General features: G+C 37.6%; 1 long non-coding RNA gene across 1 annotated transcript in view; it reads left to right on the forward strand.

Annotated features, from left to right (window-relative positions):
• The first annotated feature begins 10,471 nt into the window (after positions 1-10,471).
• Positions 10,472-23,990, forward strand: part of LOC129011162 (uncharacterized) — a 42,403-nt gene continuing 28,884 nt past the window's right edge. The window contains exons 1-2 of the long non-coding RNA XR_008493256.1: positions 10,472-10,536; positions 11,266-11,354. This is a non-coding gene — a long non-coding RNA (uncharacterized LOC129011162). The remainder of the gene's footprint in view (positions 10,537-11,265; positions 11,355-23,990) is intronic.

A 23,990-nucleotide genomic window follows, 5' to 3' on the forward strand; every position in this document is an offset into this window, starting at 1 on the left:
TTCCCTTTGAAAACCAGCACAAGACAAGGATGCCCTTTCTCACCACTCCTATTCAACATTGTATTGGAAGTTCTGGCCAGGGCAATCAGGCAAGAGAAAGAAATAAAGGGTATTCAGATAGGAAGAGAGGAAGTCAAATTGTCTCTGTTTGCAAATGACATAATTGTATATTTAGAAAACACCATTGTCTCAGCCCCAAAACTCCTTAAGCTGATAAGCAACTTCAGCAAAGTCTCAGGATACAAAATAAATGTGCAAAAATCACAAGCATTCCTATACACCAATAATAGACAAGCAGAGATCCAAATCATGAATGAACTCCCATTCACAATTGCTACAAAAAGAATAAAATACCTAGGAATACAACTTACAAGGGATGTGAAGGACCTCTTTAAGGAGAACTACAAACCACTGCTCAGGAAATAAGAGAGGACACAAACAAATGGAAAAACATTTCATACTCATGGATAGGAAGAATCAATATCATCAAAATGGCCATATTGCCCAAAGTAATTCATAGATTCAATGCTATTCCCATCAAGCTATCATTGACTTTCTTCACAGAATTAGAAAAAACTTTCAATTTTATGTGGAATCAAAAAGGAGCCCATATAGCAAATTCAATCCTAAGCAAAAAGAATGAAGCTGGAGTCATCCTGCTACCTGACTTCAAACTATACTACAAGGCTACAGTAACCAAAACAGCATGGTACTGGTACCAAAACAGATATATAGACCAATGGAACAAAACAGAGGCCTCACAAATAACACCACATGTCTACACCATCTGATGTTTGACAAAACTGAGAAAAACAAACAATGAGAAAAGGATTCCCTATCTAATAAATGGTGCTGTGAAAACTGGCTAGCCATACGCAGAAAACAGAAACTGGCCCCCTTCCTTACACCTTATGCAAAAATTAACTCAAGATAGATTAAAGACTTAGACATAAAACCTAAAACCATAAAAATGCTAGAAGAAAACCTAGGCAATACCATTCAGGACATAGGCATGGGCAAATACTTCATGACTAAGACACCAAAAGCAATGGCAACAAAAGCCAAAATTGACAAATGGGATCTAATTAAACTAAAGAGCTTCTGCACAGCAAAATAAACTATCATCAGAGAGAATAGGCAACCTACAGAATGGGAGAAAATTTTTGCAATCTACCCATCTGACAAAGGGCTAATATGCCGAATCTACAAGGAACTTAAGCAAATTTACAAGAAAAAAACAAACAACTCCACCAAAAAGTGGGTGAAACATGAACAGACACTTCTCAAACAAGACTTTTATGTGGCCAACAAATGTGAAAAAAAGCTCATCATCACTGGTCATTAGAGAAATGCAAATCAAAACCACAATGAGATACTACCTCACGCCAGTTAGAATGGCGATCATTATAAAGTCAGGAAACAACAGATGCTGGCGAGGATGTGGAGAAATAGGAACGCTTTTACACTGTTGCTGGGAGTGTAAATTAGTTCAACCATTGTGGAATAGAGTGTGGCGATTCCTCAAGGATCTAGAACCAGAAATACCATTTGACCCAGCAATCCCATTACGGATTATATGCCCAAAGGATTATAAATCATTCTACTATGAAGACACATGCACACATATGTTTATTGCAGTACTATTTACAATAGCAAAGATTTGGAACCAACCCTAATGCCTATCAATGATAGACTGGATAAAGAAAATGTGGAACATATACACCATGGAATACTATGTAGCCATAAAAAGTAATGAGTTCATGTCCTTTGCAGGGACATGGATGAAGCTGGAAACCATCATTCTCAGCAAACTAACACAGGAATAGAAAACCAAAAACTGCATGTTCTCACTCATAAGCGGGAGTTGAACAATGAGAACACATGGACACAGGGAGGGGAACATCACACACCGGGGCCTGTTGGGGAATGGGGGGCTAGGGAGGGAGAGCATTAGGACAAATACCTAATGCATGCAGGGCTTAAAATCCAGATGATGGGTTGATAGGTGCAGCAACCACCATGGCACATGTATACCTATGTAACAAACCTGCACCTTCTCCACGTGTATCCCAGAACTTAAAGTAATATAAAAAATTTTAAAAAGCAGTTTCTTGATGGTTTTATTATGAACTTAATAAATATAATGTTTGACAATATTCAGATGATACTCAAAAAACAGTGAATTCTAAATATTTGTAAGATCCAATTTTCCACATAGGTATGTCTATTAATCAGAGTTCTCAAGAAAAACAGAATCATTAGAATACATATAAATATATGTAGAAGAGATGACTTATTGTAAGAATTGGGTAATGTGGTTATGAAAGCTGGGAGGTCCCACAGACTGCTGTCTGCAGGCTGTAGAACCAGGAAAGCCAATCATGTGATTCAGTCATATTCTGAAGGTCTGAGAATAGGGGGTGAGGAGAAGGGAGGCAATGGTGGTGTAAACCGGTACCAAGTCGAAGAAGAACCAAGAGTGTTGATGTCATAGAGCAGGAGAAGATAAATGTCTCAGCTCAGACAGAGACTGTAAATTTGCCATTTCTCCACTTTTTGTTCTACTGAGGCCCTCAAAAGATTTAGTGGTGTCTGCACATATTGGGGAGGGTCATTTGTTTTACTGAGTTCACCAATTCAAATGCAGCTTCCTTTCATCATTCACACACTTAACTGCCCAGAAGCTTCTTTCTCTGCCTTGACATTGTTAGGTGGCCTATTTCAGTAAAAAGCAAAGTCTCTCTGAGGTGTTGGCTGGTACTGTTTAAACCCCTGTTAGCTCATTAGATGCTCTGCATTTTAATAATGGTCTCTGGAACACACAGGAGTTTTATGGGGTTTTTTGTTTTGTTTTGTTTTTTGAGATGGGGTCTCACTCTGTCACCCAGGCTGGGTGCAATCTCGGCTCACTGCAACCTCTGCCTCCTGGGTTCAAGCGATTATCCTGCCTCAGCCTCCCAAGTAGCTAGGATTACAGGCACCTGCCACCATGCCTGGCTAATTTTGTATTTTGGGTAGAGATGGGGTTTCACCATGTTGGCCAGGCTGGTCTTGAACTCCTGAACTCAGGTGATCCACCCACCTTGGCCTCCCAAAGTGCTGGGATTACAGGCATGAGCCACCATGCCTGGCCCACATAGGAGTTTTAAACTCAGGAGAATTGTGCTATCTTGTGAGGCAGACTGTCTTCTCTGTAGCTACTCTCTCTCTCTCAGAAGGCTGATCAATTCTTATGACATTAACTTGCATTTTTATTGTTATTGTCCTTAAAAATATAGGTCAAAGCTGTCTGTCTCTTTCTCCCAAGTTTTGGTCCTACAATTTCTTAATGGACATTTCAGTTCAGCAGATATTTGTGAGGCATCTCTTATTACATGTGAGACAATGATCAATACTTTAAAAGTATTTAAAATAGACACCATGTTTATGTACCTGCCAAGAAATCTTTTTGTTCTCTTTTCCATAATCAGTTTGTACTATGATTTGTCACCAAGTCCTATCAATTCTTCTTTTAAAGAATTGCCATCACCTTATACTTAGAAGATACATTAATTAGTTATCCTAAAAACAAGGATTATTAATCATTCTACTATAAAGACACATGCACACACACATCTTTATTGCAGCACTATTCACAATAGCAAAGACATGGAACCAACCGAAATGCCCACCAATGATAGACTGTATGAAGCAAATGTGGCACATATACACCAAGGAATACTATGCAGCCATAAAAAAGAATGAGTTCATGTCTTTTGCAGGGACATGGATGAAGCTGGAAACCATCATTCTCAGCAAACTAACACAGGAGCAGAAAACCAAACACCACATGTTCTCAGTCATAAGTGGAAGTTGAACAATGAGAACATATGGACACAGGGAAGGGAACATCACACACCGGGGCCTGTAGGGGGTTGGGGGGCAAGAGGAGGGAGAGCATTAGGACAAATACTTAATGCATGCGGGGCTTAAAATCTAGATGACGGGTTGATAGGTGCAGCAGCCACCATGGCACATGTGTACCTATGTAACAAATCTGCACCTTCTCTACATGTATCCCAGAACTTAAAGTAATATAAAAAAAATTTAAAAAGAAGCAGTTTCTTGATGGTTTTATTGTGAACTTAATAAATATAATGTTTGACAATATCCAAATGATACTCAAAAAACAGTTAATTCTAAATATTTGTAAGATCCAATTTTCCACATAGGTATGTATGTTAGAGTTCTCAAGAAAAACAGAATCATTAGAATACATAAAAATATATGTAGAAGAGGTGACTTATTATAAGAATTGGGTAATGTGGTTATGAAAGCTGGGTGGTCTCACAGACTGCTGTCTGCAAGCTGTAGAACCAGGAAAGCCACTCATGTGATTCAGTCATATTCTGAAGGTCTGAGAATGGGGGGTGAGGAGAAGGGAGGCAATGGTGGTGTAAACCTGTACTAAGTCCAATAACCAGGAGTGCTGATGTCATAGAGCAGGAGAAGATAAATGTCTCAGCTCAGACAGAGTAAATTTGCCCTTTCTCCACTTTTTGTTTTACTCAGGCCCTCAAAAGATTTAGTGATGCCTGCCCATATTGTGATTACCCTCACAGATACAGCTGGAAATAATGTTTTGCCAGCTATCTGGGCAACTCTTAGCATCGTCAAGTTGAAAACTAGCCATCACAGTATGTTTCTATTGATTAACAGAATTAAATATTAAATTAGAACATAAAAACTAAAGTAAGTACTAATTTAAATTCTTATTTTGTTATTCAAACACTCTATTCAATTTATGTATTTTAATAAACTTTGATTGAAACTTAAAATATGTAGAAAAAAGTATGTAAATAGTACACATTTCAAGAGTGATCACAAATAGAACACAACAGTGTGAACTTTTCCAGGTCAATAAATTGCCGCCTATGTCTTTTCTATCCACTTGACCTGGTGGACACTAAGCATTGTATGCAGCTATCGTTCCTAAATCGTTGTTCAAAATGGAGATTCCCAGCTCCCGTCCAGGATCTACTAATCAGAATCTTGGTGGTGGGTCTGGGAGCATCTGGGAAATTCTGGAACATCTTATCAAGTGATAGAATTTGGGAACAGATGTTTTTCTTCTTGAATTTTAACTGTTTTGAGTTATCTTAATTATGCATTTTTTTACTGAAGCTATAGTTCTTCAGATGATTTATGGTACTGCTACTGCTCTCTCCTAGTTTGAGACTTATGTTTTGCTACCACTAGAATGCAAATGCATCACACTGTCTCCAAAGTTACCCTCCAAAAAGAGAGTTAAGTTCAATTAATTCCCTCCCCAAATATTGAATGCCAACTGGTGCCTTTAGATAAACCGTAAGTTCCTGAAGCTGGCATCCAAAGCATGTCATTATTTGGGCCCATTCTTCTTCCATGTATTCCTCCTTTCACCCCTTATTTACCTGTAATTCCTCAAATGCAACTTCCTCAAACCCTCACTTATCACCACCGGGGCCCATCCTATTTCTGATCACCCTTCACTCAACCACATAAAAAAATTTGTCATTTCTTGACAACAACTCTTTATCTCATTGCTTATGTTAGTCATTCCACCTGGAATGCCCTTTCCCTCTTTTCTTTGCGTACCTCAATTCCACCCATCCTTAAAAGTTTCCCATGCAATACCATCTTTTCCATTCCCCAGTAAGAAATATAATTACATGTGCATTTGATTTTCTGCTGTTAGAGATTGTGCAGCTTTGAATATTACATCTGCCTTTTCCCACAGCTGGGACTACCTAATTGTCCCTTGCAGCCTCAACTCCACCCAGGCTTCTAAGACCTATCTTAGCCTTGTTGAGAAAGAATTTCAGAGTCTGATCTACACTTGTGGAACTCAGGCACTGGTGTTGTAATCCAATATCAGTGTTTGACCCAGCACTGGAAACTAGGTTTTAGCCTTATTCTGGGAAACTTCATTTCTGTTTATGGAAATTAGACTTCAGACTTGTTAGTACTTCACAGGGTCTTATTGTCTGTTTTTCCCTGTAGGATCACCCCTGCTGTTGTCAGGCTCATCTCCAACTAAAATGTTCTAGAGGCTCATGCCTAAATCCCACCGCACAGGCTGGGACTCTCATTTATAAATACCTCCCTATGGCTGATGATTGTCTTCCTGGTATTGACTTTTTGAGGACTGGATCCCTCAACTGTAGCCAACTGTTGCTAGTCCTGTAGCTTCACCCTGGGTTGCTTCTTCGGCTTAAAGCAATATCCCTCCAGAGCCATATTGAGCATTGTGATATATTTTACAGCATCCCACATATTTTTATAACTTAAGGAAATGCAATTAATGTAACATTAAAAGGAAATTATGTGAAAGCTTAATTTTTCTCTGATGAGTTAAAGCAGTGAGCTTTCTGAAGGCATGTATTTCATGCCACAGTTCATGTCAGCAGTTTTTAAAAAGAATTCTGTCCTTATTTCACACATTTCTTTTCAAGAGAAAATGTTGAGTACATAAAGAGTTTATAAGAACAAAGCATTTAAAGTTTAATGACTTTTAAATACATTTTTTATCCTAAAACATTACTAGTCATAAGCACACTTTCAGATTTATATTCTTTTTTTAAAAAATCTATATTTAACATAGATGAGGCAGGGTATTAGAAAGTTCTACAAATATATTAGGGTTCTGTATTTTTCCATAGGCAGAATCCTTGAAAGAGCATGTGTTGGGTTATGGATTTTGTTTTTTTAAAATCTGGTCATATTAAACAAATTAGAAAGGCAAATTAAAGATAACACTGTAATATATTGCTAAGTTAGCAATTATGTGACCATTATTATTATACTATAACTGCAGAGATAATAGATGTGACTTTCTCCCTCCCTTTTTTAGTGCCTCACAAGCAAAATTATTCACAATAAAATAAACTTAATATATGCCATATAATAATTGGAACCTCTCCTACTCCGGCCCATCCCCAATTATTGTATATATGAAGTACATCCTTTTTTCACACACCTCTCACTAGAGGCAAAAGAAATGTTTTATAGGTAGTAAGCAAAAAGGAGATTTCTCTTCTCCTTTTTTCCCCTCTCCTATTGTTTTATAGTCTCAGTAACCCAGGTAATGTAGTCAGCTCCATCTTCAACAGCACAGATGACCAATGAAGCCCTCAGGGGTGATCTGAGCAGCACCCCTTTCCTAGGAAAAGCTTCCTCATTGCCTACCATGTACCAGATTTCCACCATGAGATGGGTTCCTTTAGATAGTGTTATATTTCCAAGAATGACCTATAATAATTACATTTTCAAAATTTTATTGGTCAGAGTAGAAGAACTTGAGGTCCCAAAATGTGTGTGAGAGAGAAACTTTACATAGGCAGAGAAATAAACTGAAGCATTAAGGAAAAGATCTAGATAATATGCCATTGAGAAGGGGTACAGACAGCCAGAAAGAACATACAGAGACTCAGTAGGACAAAAAAAAATCTCTTTTCTTTCTTTTCCTTTCTTGCTTTTTTTCAGTCTGGCTGAGTGTGTTGCGCTTGGGATCAACCAATCACTGCAGCACACTCACACTTTTCTTGGCCATGAAGTAGCAACTCAACTTCTACCCTGATAATTATCTTGCTTTATTCTTCCTCTTTAAACAAATGTCTAGAGAATACAAAGAAAGTCCATTTTATTAATTATGTTACATGGCTTGACATTTTAAATTGTACTTACATAAAAAGAAGTTGGAATTCATAGCTATTTGGGGAAAAAAAAAGCAGTAGAGAGGAGGAGAGATCTTTACCAAGCTCACATGAAGATATAACTTGTTTTAAAATTTATAAAAGAAAATTACAGTGCATGGCACATATCTTCATATCATCATAATAGCTGATCCTTTTCAGAATATGCTTTCTAAACTTTCATTTGTTTTTAAACACTTTTTAGCTTAAAGTATTATGTATTTAAAAATGTAAAAGTCATCTTGGCTTGTGGGCCATACACAAACAGGCAATGAATCACATATGGCCTGTGATCTGTAGTTTGCTGACCTTTGTCTTACATAAATGAATTAGTTCGATGACTGGAACATCATGAGTCGTGACTTATTTGATTACCATTATTCCTTAAGGAACTTACACTCAGTGGAGCAAATCTTAAAAGCTAATTCAGAGGTTGGATAAATTACATATGCAAAAATTATAAAAAGAATTTTAAAAAAATTAACAATGGAACCTCCCTCTAGTCCCCTATTCCCTAAATACTATAAAGAAAAAAAATTTTTGAATGAAGACTTTGATGAGGTCTGAGACAGAAAAACCCTCAACAGTCTTAAGAAACAACGGATGGTATGCTTTTTAAGGTGGAAAGAAACATCTTCTGATTTTCTTTATTTTTTTCACTTGACGTTTGCAAACTGAACGTCAAAGCTGAATTGCTCAGGACAATAGGACAAAGCTGAGAGTCAAAGCTAAATTGCTTAGGACAATAAAACAGATTATAGAGATTGTGTGTACTAGACAGATCAGTGCAGTTAAGGAGGACAGAAACTTGGTTAAAAATGGGCCTTGCAGAAAGAGCAAATATAGTTTAAAGGAAATTAATCATATATCACAGTGAAAAAATTTTCGTTTTTCCACAAACTATATTATTTGCTAGTATTTAGTTAAGCTGCATCTCTTTTAGAATGAGGCTTAGGGAACGTGAGAAGAGTTTATTTACGGACTTTGGCTAAGCCAAAGCCAATCATGGAGGATGGACACCTGTCTGGGATTCATGCAGTTTGGTGAACTGATTGAGAGCACAGGTTAAGAGTCAAACAGAGCTGGTTTGATAGGTAAAAATCTCAGGTTTTTAAAATTAGCAGTGTAAGATGGGAAAAATACTTAACTTCTATCAGTGTTGATAGCTTTGTTTGTAAAATAAATAAAAATTATTGTTTTGCTTTAGGGATAAAGGAAATTGTGCCTTTAAAGCACTTAGAACAAAATATGGTAAGGAATACACGCCCTGGAAAGCCTAATTATTATTGTATGTCTTCATGGAAGCCCACTTAAGCCATATTACCTGTGGGAACTGCAGATACTGGGCAAGCAACTCCTCTGGAGGCAAAGGCTAAGGACACGTGGACGAATCAGAGGCAAGAAACCCAACGTGGCATAAACTATCAGTGATATGAACTCAAGAGCAGATGATGGGAGGCCTGTAGCCCCAGGGTCTGGGGAGGAGCTCCAAACAGCCCAATGGATGGAATACCAGAGAAGAGGTCCTACGTTTAGACTTGCCTAACATTCCAGAAGTACTTGTGATGGCCCACAGCACTTGTCTATTGACGTTTTGGGCCAGATACTTCTTTGAGGCAGTAGTTGTCCTACATACTAAAGAATATTTAGCAGCATCCCTGGCTTCTACCCAAAAATGTTTTATCATCAACACAACCCGAAGTCCCCTGGGAAGCAAAACATCCCTGGTTGAGAACCAGTGATATATGAGGACAGTTTTAATTCCTTCTGATGATCTACAGAAATAATGGCACAAGGTCAAGGGAGTGGACTTTGTGGAAAACAAGAGGTCCTCAGTGAGGAGATAAGCTGGTGAAACATGATTTACTTACATAAGGATACAAACACTAATGGGCATGTACCCATTGGTGAAACGTTTAGGGCTCCTTAAGGCTGTGTGATTTCTGTTCTCAGTCTTAAAATAGAATGGAATATTCTGAAGTACACGCTGGTAGGTGTTAGCTGCTGAATCTAAGAAGTCTAGAGGTCCACCAGAGCCATCTTTGGCTCTTAGCACCTTTACACTTCATTTTCCTTTGCTTGAAACTTCCTCCCTGAGGGCCAGTACCCATACAGCCACCTACAGCTCACTCACCTCACTCCTCTTTCCTTGACCAATTTTCCTGAATCTTTCCTATCTCAGAACCTATTAGTTCTGGATATCCTTCTGAAGCTCTAGACTGGCTGGATATCACTTTCCCAGGCTCCAGCCTGCCTGGTGGTCTATCGCTTCTTCTGGACTAACATTTCCTGAGGGCAAAAACAATATCTTGTTCTCTCATGTATTCCTAGGATCTAGCATGGTGTCTGGCACATAGCTGGCAATCACAGGGTATTTGTTGAATAACTTGGTAGTTGCTTTGCAGGAAATAAGCACATCTGGGGTAATCATATTTATATTTTGTTTAAAAATCTCTATATTTCAACTCAAAACCAGTCAAATTCCACATATTCTCAGTTATGCATGGGAACTAAGTCATGTGTACACATGGATACACAGTATGTAAAAATAGACAATGGAGACTTGGAATTGTGTATGTGTTGGTGGGGTGAAGGATGAGAAAGGGGGATGAAGGATGAGAAATTACAACACACACTCTTTGGATGATGGTTACAGTAAAAGTCCAGACCTCATTACTGTGCAATATACCCATGAATCAAAATGGCATTTGTACCCTCTAAATTTATACAAAAAATTCTCTATTTCAGCTGCTACTTAGGAGCAAGTACCATTTTATGAATAAAGCACCATTGAAGTCATTGCTATTCCTTGAAGACAAAAAAGGTGATATTAGATTTAGAGGTAAACTGGTTATGCTAAAGAATCAAGTAATGAAACTAAAACCCACTGTATAGTGTGAAAGCCGAGGAGGCCTTACTCCACTTTGAGTAGGAGATTTTTCTGTTCTGTAATTTTCAAAGGCTGTGCTTAGAAACTGTTTTTCTCATTTTATTCCCTGTTACTTATTGTTCTGCTGTGTGGATTTTTTCATTAGAGGTCTATTTGTGCCTGGTTTGCCCTGAGGGAAGGGATGATACAGAACTCTCATCTGTCTCTGTTACTATGTATTATTACTTGGGCAACGTCAAGGCAAATGCCGTATAAATAAGTAAAAAACTCTGGAAGCTTCAGTTCTCACTGCTAGGCAGCAAAAAGAGCAAATGTTTAAGTTTCAAGAGATAGACTTAATAAAAAGCTGCCATTTTCCCATAGTATGAGAGAAAATGGATATTTTTCTCAAGCACTTATAATTTGGCATTGAGGATTAATAAAATGTTATTGAGTCTGGCTTTGTTATCTGTCTATAACAATGGTTATTTGGTTTTATCACAGCCTGGAAGTCTCAGTTCTATGGGGCTTAGTGTATATACTCAGCTATTGCATAATAAAATCAATCTATTGAAAGGAATAGAATCTTTTATTAGGTGAGGGTGGGCAGAAGAGATTAATTTTTCATTGCTCTGAAGGCTCATTTCTGGTTAATCTTGTTTTGGTTTCCCCGATCATGTGGAGTGTCAGTAAAACCCAGTCAGAATTACCGTCTTCTGAACTCCATGTGAGAAAACTTCATTACTCCCAGATACTGTTGGATCTTCCACCAGGTACTCTTCTTGGGGTAGGGTGTGGGGAGGTTCAATTGATGTATACCTTCTGTGCAGCAGATAGCTAACATGTAAATGTAGAGATTGTCAGCACAAAGAGGATAGTGCAATTATTTTAACACAAGTAGAGTAAATCTTCTCTATTTTCTTTCCCAAAAGTGAAAGAATGCTTCCAGTATTCTTTCTGTGAATACTTTGACTTCTTTCCCGGAAGAGTTGATAAATTGAGTGTTCTAGTAAAAGAAACATCCTTGATAAGAGAGATTCACTACACTGTTCCTAATGTGATACATAGACTATCATAGCACTTGCCACATATGGATTGCAAATTTTCAAATCATTAAAATCCTAGAGCTCTAAGGACCCTATTGCAGTCAGATACTATGTGATAGCTATTTGCCAAAGATGGCCTCTAGTATCCATGCTTTTGCATTGTCCCTCTCATATGGAAGCTGGGCTGATCCTGTGACTTGCTGTTTCAAGAGAAGGTGGCAGAAGTGATGATATATCTGAACTTCTGAGAGCCTGAGCTTCCACATAAGAAGTTCTGTTGCCCTGAAGGAGAGACCACATGGAGAGACAACATGGAAATACTATATAGAGAGGTCATATGAAGAGGGGACACCCTGAGGCTATAGGGAGAGAGAGAGGGAAGCCCAGCTTTCCTAGGATCCCAGCTGATCCCAGCTATCCCTGCCAAGGTGCTTCGTATATGAGTGCATCCATCTTGGACATTTCCATCTTGGATATTGAATATGGAGCTCCCATCGGACTGCAATTGTATAAGGAGCTATGAGCAAGACCAGCAGGAGAAGATACAGCTGAGACACAGTCAACCCACAGAATCATCAGAAATAACAGAATAATTGTTGGTTTAGCCACAACATTTTGTGGCTAATTTGTTATGCCCTCATAGATAACAAAAGTAGACACCCTAAAATATGAATAATTTAGTCTAGCCTTCTTATATTGTAGGTGAGGAAACTGAAGAAACTGAAGACCAGAGCAATGAACCCATTTGACCAATGTTACAAAGTAATTTAGAAAAAAAAAATGCTGGAATTAGGAGTCATATATCTGGAGTTTTAATTAAATTGTCTGTTAACCTTACTATGCTGCTTAGTACATCACTGTGGCCCAGTAATTCCCCTTTTGAGAATATATCATTAGGAAATAATGAGAACAAATTGTGTCTCAATATGTTCACCACACTATAATTTATAACAAACAATTGGAAACTAACTGTAAGTAAAAGTATAGAGGAACAGTGTATTAGTCCATTTTCACACTGCTGATAAAGACAGACTGGGCAATTTACAAAAGAAAAAGGTTTAATTGGATTTACAAAGAAGCCTCACAATCATGGTGCAAGGCAAGAAGAAGCAAGTCCCATTTTACATAGTTGGCAGCAGGCAAAGAGAGAAGGAGGAAGATGCAAAAGCAGAAATTCCTGATAAAACCATCAGATCTCCTGAGACTTATTCACTGCCACGAAAACAATATGGGGAAACCACCCCCATGATTCAATTATCTCCCATAGGGTCCCTCCCACAACAAGTGGAAATTATGAGAGTACAGTTCAAGATAAGATTTGGGTGGGTACACAGAGCCAAACTGTATCAACCAGTAAAGGGATTTCTTGTCTTTGCACTTAAAGAATAACATAGCCATGAAAAATAACGCTTACAAATATCATGAAAAACACATGCCATTATGGTAAGTGAAAGAAGTGTAACACTTGAAAGCAGGATACGGAATGCTTTATATAAGATCCCCAAGTTAGTTTTTTTCTTCTTCTAAAGACTAGGTAGAAAAAGCAGATTGAAAAGATATCATAAAAACATTAACCATAATTATCAACAAGTAGTGATATTAGATAACGCATTTTTCTTTTTCCCATTTTTTCATGTTATTTCTATATTTTGATATTAGACACATATTTTACACTGAAAAAATGTGTAAAGAAAAGTCAGACTGTACTGACTTTAAGGCCTTAATTTTAAAAAAAATTTCCATAGGTTTTTGGGAACAGGTGTTATTTGGTTACACGAGTAAGTTCTTTAGTGATGATTTGCGAGATTTTGGTGCACCCATCACCCAAGCAGTATACACTGAACCCGATTTGTAGTCTTTTATCCCTCACCTCCCTCCCACTTTTCCCCTGAGTCCCCAGAGTCCATTGTGTCATTCTTATGCCTTTACTTCCTCATAGCTTATCTCCCACTTACGAGAGAACATACGATGTTTAGTTTTCTATTCCTGAGTTACTTCACTTAGAATAAGAGTCTCCAGTTCCATCCAGGTTGCTGCAAATGCCATTAATTCAGCTGAGTAGTATTCCATTGTGTGTGTGTGTGTGTGTATATATATATATATATGTATATATATATATACACCACAATTTTTTTATCCACTCATTGATTGATGGGCATTTGGGCTGGTTTCATATTTTTGCAATTTCAAATTTTGCTGCTATAAACATGTGTGTGCAAGTATCTTTTTCGTATAATGACTTCTTTTCCTATGGGTAGAAACCCAGCAGTGGGATTGCTGAATCAAATGGCAGTTCTATTTTTAGATCTTTAAGGAATCTCCACACTGTTTTGCATAGTGGTTGTACCAGTTCTAGTTTACATTCCCACGAGCAGTGTAGAAGTGTTCCCTTTTCATCTCATCCACATCAACATCTATTATTTTTTGATTTTTTGATTATGGCCATTCTTGCAGGAGTAAGGTGGTGGTATCACATTGTGGTTTTGATTTGCATTTCCCTGACCATTAGTGATGCTGAGCATTTTTTCATATGTTTGTTGGCCATTTGTATATCTTCTTTTGAGAATTGTCTATTCATGTCCTTAGCCCACTTTTTGATGGGATTTTTTTTTTCTTGTTAATTTGCTTGACTTCCTTGTAGATATTAGTCCTTTGTCAGATGCATAAATGGTGAAGACTTTCTCCCACTCTGTGGGTTGTCTTTTACTCTGCTGGCTAACTTTTCCTTTTTTTGTTCAGAAGCTCTTTAGTTTGATTAAGTCCCACCTGTTTATCTTTGTTTTTGTTGCATTTGCTTTTGGGTTCTTGGTCATGAAGTCTTTGCCTAAGCCAATGTCTAGAAGGGTTTTTCCAATGTTATCTTCTAGAATTTTTATAGTTTCATGTCTTAGATGTAAGTCCTTGATCCATCTTGGTTGATTTTTGTATAAAGTGAGAGATGAGGATTCAGTTTTGTTTTCCTGCATGTGGCTTGCCAATTATGCCAGCATCATTTGTTGAATAAGGTATCCTTTCCCCACTTTTATGTTTTTGTTTGCTTTGTTGAAGATCAGTTCACTGTACATATTTGGCTTTACTTCTGGGTTTGCTATTATATTCCATTGGTCTATGTGCCAGTTTTTATATCAATACCATGTTGTTTTGATGATGATGGTCTTATAGTATATTTTGAAGCCAGTTAATGTGATGCCTCCAGATTTGTTCTTTTTACTTAGTCTTACTTTGGCTATGTAGGCTCTTTCTTGGTCCCATATACATTTTAGGATTGTTTTTTCTAGTTCTGTGAAGAATGCTGGTGGTATTTTGATGTGAATTGCATTGAATTTGTAGATTCCTTTTTGGCAGTATGGTCATTTTCACAATATTGAGTCTACCCATCCACGCGCATGGAATGTTTTTCTATTTGTTTGTGTCATCTATGATTTCTTTCAGCAGTGTTTTGTAGTGTTCCTTGTAGAGGTCTTTCACCTCCTTGGTTAGGTATATTCCTAAGTATTTTATTTGATTTTTTCGCAGCTATTGTAGAAGGAGTTGAATTATTGATTTGATTCTCAGCTTGGTTTGTGTTGGTGTATAGCAGAGCTACGGATTTGTATACATTAATCTTGCATCCTGAAATTTTGTTGAATTCAGTTATCAGTTCTAGGAGCTTTCTGGAGGAGTCTTTAGGGTTTTCTAGATATACAAACATATCATACGCGGACAGTGAGTTTGACATCCTCTTTACTGATTTGGATGCCCTTTATTTCTTTCTCTTGCCTGATGGCTCTGACAAGGACTTCCAGTACTATGTTGGATAGATGTGGTGAGAGTGAGCATCCTTGTCTTGTTCCAATTCTGAAAGGGAATGCTTTTACCTTTTCCCTATTCAGTGTTATGCTGGCTGTGGGTTTGTCATAGATGACTTTTATTACACTGAGGTATGTCCCTTGTTTATCACTTTTGCTGAGGATTTTAATCATAAAAGGGTGCTAGATTTTTTTCTGCATCTGTTGAGATGATCAGGTGATTTTTGTTTTTAATTCTTTTTATGTGGTCTATCACATTTATTGACTTGTGTATGTTAAACCATCCTTGCATATCTGGTATGAAACTCACTTGATCATGGTGGATTATCTTTTCGATATGCCGTTGGATTTGGTTAGCTAGTGTTTGGATAACGATTTTTGCTTCTATGTTCACCAGGGATATTGGTCTGTAGTTTTCTTTTTGTTTTTTTTGTTATGTCCTTTCCTGGTTTTGGTATTAAGGTTATACTGGCTTCATATAATGATTTAGGGAGGATACCCTCTTTCTCTATCTTGTGGAATAGTGTCAATAGGGTTGTTACCAATCCTTCTTTGAATGTCTGATAGAATTCAGCTGTGAATCCATCTTGTCTTGGACATTTTATTGTTGGTAATTTTTTTTTTTTTTTTTGAGATGGAGTCTTGCTCTGTCACCCAGGCAAGAGTGCAGTGGCACGATCTCAGCTCACTGAAACCTCTGCCTCCTGGATTCAAGTGGTTTTCCTGCCTCAGCCTCCCAAGTAGCTGGGATTATAGGCACCAGCCACCATGCCTGGCTAATTTTTGTACTTTTAGTAGAGACGGGATTTCACCATCCTGGCTAGGCTGCTCTTGAACTCCTGACCTCGTGATCCACCTGTCTTGGCCTCCCAAAGTACAGGGATTACAGGCGTGAGCCACTGTGCCCAGCTGGTTTTTCTTTTTCCTAGAGCGAGAGGTCATTATCTTCCATAGAGTATTCAGTCAGTCAGTAACGACCAGAACTGAAGGTTCTGCAACATTGCTGCCCCCACTGCCATTTTTCCTGGTTGAATAAATCATGGTCATGACAATTCATCTGGCTTTACTTTGATCTCCATCTTTATTCAATCATGCTATAATGTTTTCCTGATTTTTCTGCAATTTGGGAAGGAAATAGTGGCCACGAGGAAGGGGTGAGAGGTAGACAAGGTCAGGGTGGGAAGATAGTATTGAACTTTACTTCTTGAAATATAAAAAAAAAAGTTTGACTGCAAGGCCATATGCCCCAACACTGGATTAATATCATGTTAGCAGAAGATGTCTAGTGTTGACTTTGGCTCTGATTACTTCAGTTAACTGCTTCCTTGAATGAAATATGGAAGGCAGTCCCAATTACTTATTGTATAATCCTATAATTTTTATTTAACTTACTGATACAAAAGTATAGATCATTTGTATTACTGACAGTTTTGCTTAATTTATTCTACTAATAACATTTGATTGGTACTTATACTTTGAATGGTAGAATCAGGATCTAGGATGATAATGAAAGTTGGTATTATTAGGTTGATGTGAACAATATGAAATTTAATGAAGATAAATGTAAGAACTGGCCCTTAGGTCCAAGAAAAGCAAAGTAAAAACAGGTGAGAGAAGATATACATTTGGTTTAGCATATAGATCAAACACTCTGAGGCTTTGGCTTATAGTAAGCTTCAAGAGAGACAACACTTTGCCGTGGGTGCTCAGAGAATCTCTGTGATCACAGGCTTATTAACAGAACAATAGAATAATGATGCAAACAGTGCCAGACTGTTTGCATTGATCAGATCACCTCTGGAATATTGTTTTAAGTTCTAGGTGCCTTAAAGCATATGGATATATATTCATATTAGATTGCTAAAAGAGTTGAAGTCATGTCATAGAGAAAACAAAGAATGTTTGCTGGGGTGAGGGTGGGGTAGCATTATAGCTATCTTTAAATATTAAATGATTTTCCAAGTGGAATGTGACCAAGGACTGGTATACAAGATATAAGGTTAGGGTGAATGAATGATAACTAAACCAGAGCATTTTTTTTTAACATGAGGAAGATAATTTTAACAGACAGCACTATTTCAAGATGGCATGGGCTGCTTCATAAGGAGGCAAGTGTTTAGCTCTAAAGGTATTCAAGAAGATGCGGAAAAGCAAATGTCAGAAAAGAAATGTCAGAAACAAATACAAGTTATCTCATTCCTGAGAAAATTATAACTCAGTTGGTAGATCCACAGCTTTGGATAGGGAGGGTGAAAGGTGCCAATAATTTTGCAGATGGTCTCAAAGGCAGCAAAGGCAGACCTGCTTTTATGGATGTTTTTAAGCTGTTCAGTCTACTTAATTTGTTACTGTAAATGTTTTGCATATTTAAAAATAGGGCTTAAATTTTTTTAGAATAACTTTGGCTCACCCTAATGAATAACTCCCAGAATTAAAAAATTGAATAGCAAAAACAAAGTAGCTGATATGGTAAAACACATTGAGAAATATGACTGCACGTCCTGTCTCTCCTAAGTCCTATATAGCTCCATTCTTAATTTTTTTTCAAATAAAATAGATTAGTAACAGTAAACAGCATCTGCAGAGAACTGCAGAGAACCATAGTCATGGGAACCATAGTTGTCCTTGCTTTTATTTATTAGTCACATAACCTTTGGTGTATCACGCCTACTAAAGTCCATGAAAGTAATGTCTTTATGGTATTTTGAATAAGAGTGGTTGCTCTCTGGTGTTGTTTGATTCTTTCTCCTCTTTGAGGCGTCCACAGTACAGCCACACGTTGGAGAAAAGTATCAAAAAGTGATTTGTCTTTTGACTTTTTGACTTCTTGACTTCTCCTTGTCCCCTTCCAGCCGCAATCATCTCCCTCCTACCAGACTCTGGGACGTGAATGTGTAATTACAGCCCATTGTCTGTGCAGCAATTATAGCCTAATTTGACTTGTTGCACGGAAAGATGACAAAAGTGCTGGCTGTCAGGCAGGGTCAGAGGTCAGCCATTACCCCACGGACTACAGGCAGCAGCCTCATCGGGATTCTGTGGAAGGCTCGTCTCTGGGCAGGACGGGTCTGCAGCTGTCTGTGCATCTTTGCAGATGACTCTTTGGGTGAAAACATGGACTGTTTTCAAGATAGATGATCCCAGCATGCAGTTTGGCTTCTTGCTTTCTTATCAAAGATGTCAAAATTGTTCTGCAGTGAATGAAGCTATTTCTTGTGCCTTCTATATAAATATTGAGTGGGACATCTACATAACCCAGCTTTAAGATATTTTATCAACTTTCTAGAAATAAACTTAAGATTATGAAATGGTATTTAAAAGGAATGTTAAATCAGTACGCTACATTAGTACGAAAACTCCTCTGTGTTAAATAGGAGAATAACTTGGATGCAATTAAATGAATTGTATCCAGATAGAAAGTCCTAGAGACACTATAAATAAGAATCATAAAATCACAAAGTAAAACTAAAAGAGCATATCCTATATCAGTTAACCTAGTCCTTGTAGGTAATAAATAAATATTCCTTAAATAATTTTTTGTATGTTTTGTCTATTCTACATTTAAGTCTCTGATGGTAGGCAAATTCAGATATATTTCAAGAGAGAACTGTTTTACTGTTATTTTACTGTTATTGAAAGATTCTTTAATCCCATTTTCAAATATTTGATGTATTTAACATAATTGATCTTCTCCAAATTTAGACACACATACTGCTCAAACTCATAGTCATTTCAATGAATAAAAGTAATAGAAATTATAATTGAGAGAAAATATTACGCTAAGTGACAGTGCCGATATTCTAGAAATCAGAAACAAAATGTAAAATGGGCTTGAGAAAATTGGTTCATTTAAAAAAAGATATTTAGTAAGGGCCAATCTAAGGTGGATGGGGGCAAAAAAAGTTTAAACACAAATCCAGTTAGGTACAATAAAAAATAAATTTTGATGCCAATGCACTCAATAGGCAGTATAAATAAAATGCTTTTATGAAATATAGCAATGTGATATTGTAATCTAACCAAATATGTTAGGTACCAGGAAGCATTCCTTACTATTTTATTCTATAAAAGAAGAGGATTGTGTTCGTTTCTACTACTCTATTTCATTATTTTATTCTTGTCAGAAAGCTGTAGTGCACTTAGAGGTTAGGGCAGGATTTTAAGCCCTAGAAAGCCAGGTAATAATCAAAGAAAAGTCATTTTTAGGTTCCCAAGCTGAGGTAAAACATAGAAGTCAGGAAATGGTTTAATAATGAGTAAGCAAACAGGAAGTGAAAGCAGTGAGCCACGCAGGCCAGCTGACATAGATGATCATGGCAGGCTCAGAGATGAAGGAAATGAGAATTCAGCTGTCAAACCAGGAGTGTTGGCACCAGAGATTACAGTGGGTGTGTGGGAAACCTATCATCCAATTCTTTGCCTGCAACAAGGGGATTTGAGATTCATGACCATTTCAAAGATCAGGTTGTATGGCCTCATTCACCTGATCCTTTGGGTTAATGCTAAGAGAACTGCCACCATTTCCATTGTAACAAAAGTACCCTTTATTGAGGAATTGTTATATAGTGGGCATAGCATAGGTAACCACTTACTCACTTATTCCCTTATTCTATATATGAGTACTGAGCTTAGAATGTGCCAATTACTGTGATACTTACTAGGATACAACAGCAAGTGAAAACAAATATGGTCTTTGCTCTCACAGCTAGGATGAGGTAGATATTAGTTATATAATGTATATAACTTAAATAAATATAAATACACATGTAATTTAAAATGTGTTAAGTACTATTGACAATAGAAAGAGGTACTTGGAATATAGGTAGATGAAGAATAAAATTTGATTTAATGTTCATAATCTAGTAGAAGTCTCCTTTTACAGAGAAATAGGCAGAGGCATGGAGAAGCTGATTCCTAAAGTCACAGGCCTACAAGATGAGAGCTGAACTCTTCTGTATAGTCTTCCTGGTCACATACTAACTAAAACAAGACTTATACAAATGTAGAACTGGAACAGAAACTTAGATCTTGTATAAATTAATTCATTGATTTGTTCAAATAATATTTGTTGAGTGGCAGCTCTAGGTACAGGGGACATCATAGAAAAAGGCCCTCTTTTTTGTGCAAATAAGACTTACATTTTAGTGGGTAAAAATAGATGAACAAACTGGCCACCTAAATATCAGTGATAAAAGAAGAGCAAAGAAACAGACTCGTGTGATGGACAATGACAGAATGGCTCATTTTTCTTGGCAGTACCAGGAAAGGCCTCCCTGAAACCAGAACAGGAAGAAGCAGGCCCTTCAGAGGGCTCAGGGAAGAGTCTTTCAGCTAGAGGGAATTGCTGGGACAAAGGCCCTGAGAAGGGAATAGCTTGCACGTTTGAGAGACAGAAAGAATCTCTGGGTGGCCAGAGTATCAGGAAGAGACATGTAGGATGAGTCTGAAGAGACGTTTAGGGTCCAGATTACAAAGGACCCTGTGGGTCAGGGGTTTAGATTTTATTTCAGTTGAATGAGAAGTTTGGGGAAGGTCATTAAAGGAGACAAGATGAAGAAGATGGGATATGATTTAAGTTTGTTGTTGTTGTTGTTTCGTTTTTGACAGAGTTTCTCTCTTGCTGCCCAGGCTGGAGTGCAGTGGTGCAATCTTGGCTCACTGCAACCTCCACCTCCTGAGTTCGAGCGATTCTCCTGCCTTAGTCTCCTACGTAGCTGGGATTACAGGCACACACCACCACGCCCAGCTAATTTTAGTATTCTTAGTAGAGATAGGGTTTCACCGTGTTGGCCAGGCTTGTCTGGAACTCCTGACTTCAGGTGATCCACCCACCTTGGCCTCCCAAAATGCTGGAATTATAGGCATGAGCCACCACACCTGGCTGATTTGAGTTTTAAATGATCACTCTGACTGCTATGAAGAGGATGGATTAAAGGAGGCTACCATGGATAAAGGGAGTACCCGGGGGGGCACTCTCATATGCCTCACAGGTAAGAGAGGATGGTGGCACTGATGAGGTGGCAATAGTGGAACTGGCAAGAAGTGAATGTCTTAAAGACCTTTTTATTAAAGAAAATGTCAAATGTATACAAATTTAGAAAAAAATCGTAAAATAAACTCTGACACACCCATCACCCACATTTGACCATTATCAACTCGTTGCCAGTTTTGTTTCTTATATAGCTCACCAACTTTTCCAGATTATTTTGCAGCAAATATAAAATGTTATATCATTTCATCCATAAATATTACAATGTAAATGTTTAATAGACAAGGAGTTGTATTTTGAATACAATACTAATTTATGCCTAAACATGGACAATAATCCTTACCTTTTTTTCAGTCCTTCTGTTAGATTTTAATCATAACAACTTTTATCAAGTACAACTTTACTGCTAATATGTCTAATTTTATGTATGTATGTATTTTTATTGATACATAATAGATGTACATATTTTAAGGGTAAATGTGATATTTTGATACATTCATATTATGTCTAAATGTCAAATCACGGTAATTGGAATGTACCTCACCTTAAATATTTATCTTATTTATGCTAGTAACATATGAATTGTTCTATCCTCTCTTCATCCTCTATTCCCCTCTACCCTAGTGTTATCAAATATCCTGTCAGTGTTCAAATTTCTTTGTCTTATGACTTTTTAATGATTTATTTGAGTCAAGGTCCTTATGTTCATATATTGCATTTGGTTGATGTGACATTTATGTCTCTCTTGTTATTTTCTTTTCCTTATAACTTATTCATTAAATAATTTGTGTGGCTTCATTAAGAGTGTTTGTCAATTTGGACTTACCTCATTGCATCATAAGGTGTCATTTTATGTGTTCCTCTATCCCCTGTGTCTTCTGTAAGAAGTTAGAGCTAAACGTTTAATTGGATTCAGGTTTATTTTTTTTCTTCTTTTCTTTGCCAAATGTCCTTCCATCAGGAGGCACACAATATCTGAGTGTCTCTTTTTGGGATGTTAACAATTGTTGATAATCATCACTCAGATCTCTAAATTAGCAGTTGCAAAATAGTGATAATGTAATTCTATTATTCAGAAGTAGAGATATGGTCTTGAAACATGTTGTAGAGATAGCATAGATAAGACTTGCTGATGGAATTCTGATGAGAGGAAGAGAAAGACAGAAATTGAGAATGACTCATGCTTTTGGCTTAAAAAGTTAGGTTGATGGCATTGCCAATTACTAGTTTGGAGAAGGCTGAGAGCAGCTTTAGGGTATGTGGAAAATAAGAGTGAAGGATTATATACCTTATAAATATCCAGGTGGACATCTCAAAAAGGTGGAATAGAATTCAGAAAAGGAATCAGAACTGTATAGTATAGTCACAGTATATACTTGTATTTAAAACTGGGTGTCAGGTTGAGATTACCTAGAAGGAGGTGTTTAGAAAGAGAAGAAAAGAAGTTTTGAATACTTATAAGGAATTTTGACCAATTGATCCCTAAGTAGAACCAAGCTAGGAATTGAACAGAAAGGTCAACTTGTCTCAGGAAGCTTCTCCACGTACAACAGTATAAATCCAAGAGTGGGAGGTTCCCTGTATGATACAGAGGAGAAACATTATGCTTGCTTTGGGACAAGTAGTGCTAATCTACATAAGGCATACCCCTGTACCTTGGACAAGGGAAGAATTTCTCCCTTGTCCACAAGGTGATATCCACTAGAAAGCACTACAGTGGGTGGAGTTACAAACCCTACCTCTACTGTGCTAAGTGGAATTCTATCATGGCTCCCATGGCCCTTGTCACGTGCTGTTACTCCTGTGATTAAGTTATGCTATGTGGCAAAAGGCATTTTGCAGATGTAAGGTTACTGATCTGTTGACATTAAAATAAGAGATTACTGGGTGTGCCTAACCTAATCACATGAGTTCTTTTAAAGCAGAAAGTTTTCTCCTGGTGGCAGAGGAGGAAGTCAGAGAGATTCCAAATGTGAGGATTTGATGCACTATTGCTTGCTTGAAGATGGAGGGAGCCACATGGCAAAGAAAACAGGCCAGCAAGGAAATGGGGATGTCAGTCCTACAAGCACAAGGGACTGAATTTGTTGAACACCCTGAATGCGTTTGGAAGTGTGTTGTTCTCCAGAGCTTCCAGATAACAGGACAGCTTGCCTATACCTTAATTTTGGTCATGTGAGTCTCTAAGCAGAGAACCCAGTTAAATCTCTCCCTCCTTCTGACCTACAGAACTATGAGATAATGAATGGGTAGTGGTGTGAGCCAATAAGTTGTGGTAAGTTGTAACTCATTGTTAGGAAACTAATGTGCCTATGACATGTCAGGCACTGTGACCGGCTACTAGGAGGTATACAAAGATAATTATGCAAAAACCCAGCTTTCAGTTATTCATCCATGGAAACAGAAGAGGTGGAACTGGGTCTTGTCTTGAGAGTTAAACCAGATCTTTTCTTCTGTGTGAAAACAAGCATCTTCAGCGCTAGTTCCTACTGCTTCTCTTCCCCTGTAATAATACAGCACACGCCTGGAAGCTACATGACTAACTGACATAGAGCATGTAAATTTGTTGTCTGTATCAATACAGAA

Source organism: Pongo pygmaeus, chromosome 14, assembly GCF_028885625.2.
Source record: "Pongo pygmaeus isolate AG05252 chromosome 14, NHGRI_mPonPyg2-v2.0_pri, whole genome shotgun sequence".
NCBI lineage: Eukaryota > Metazoa > Chordata > Mammalia > Primates > Hominidae > Pongo > Pongo pygmaeus.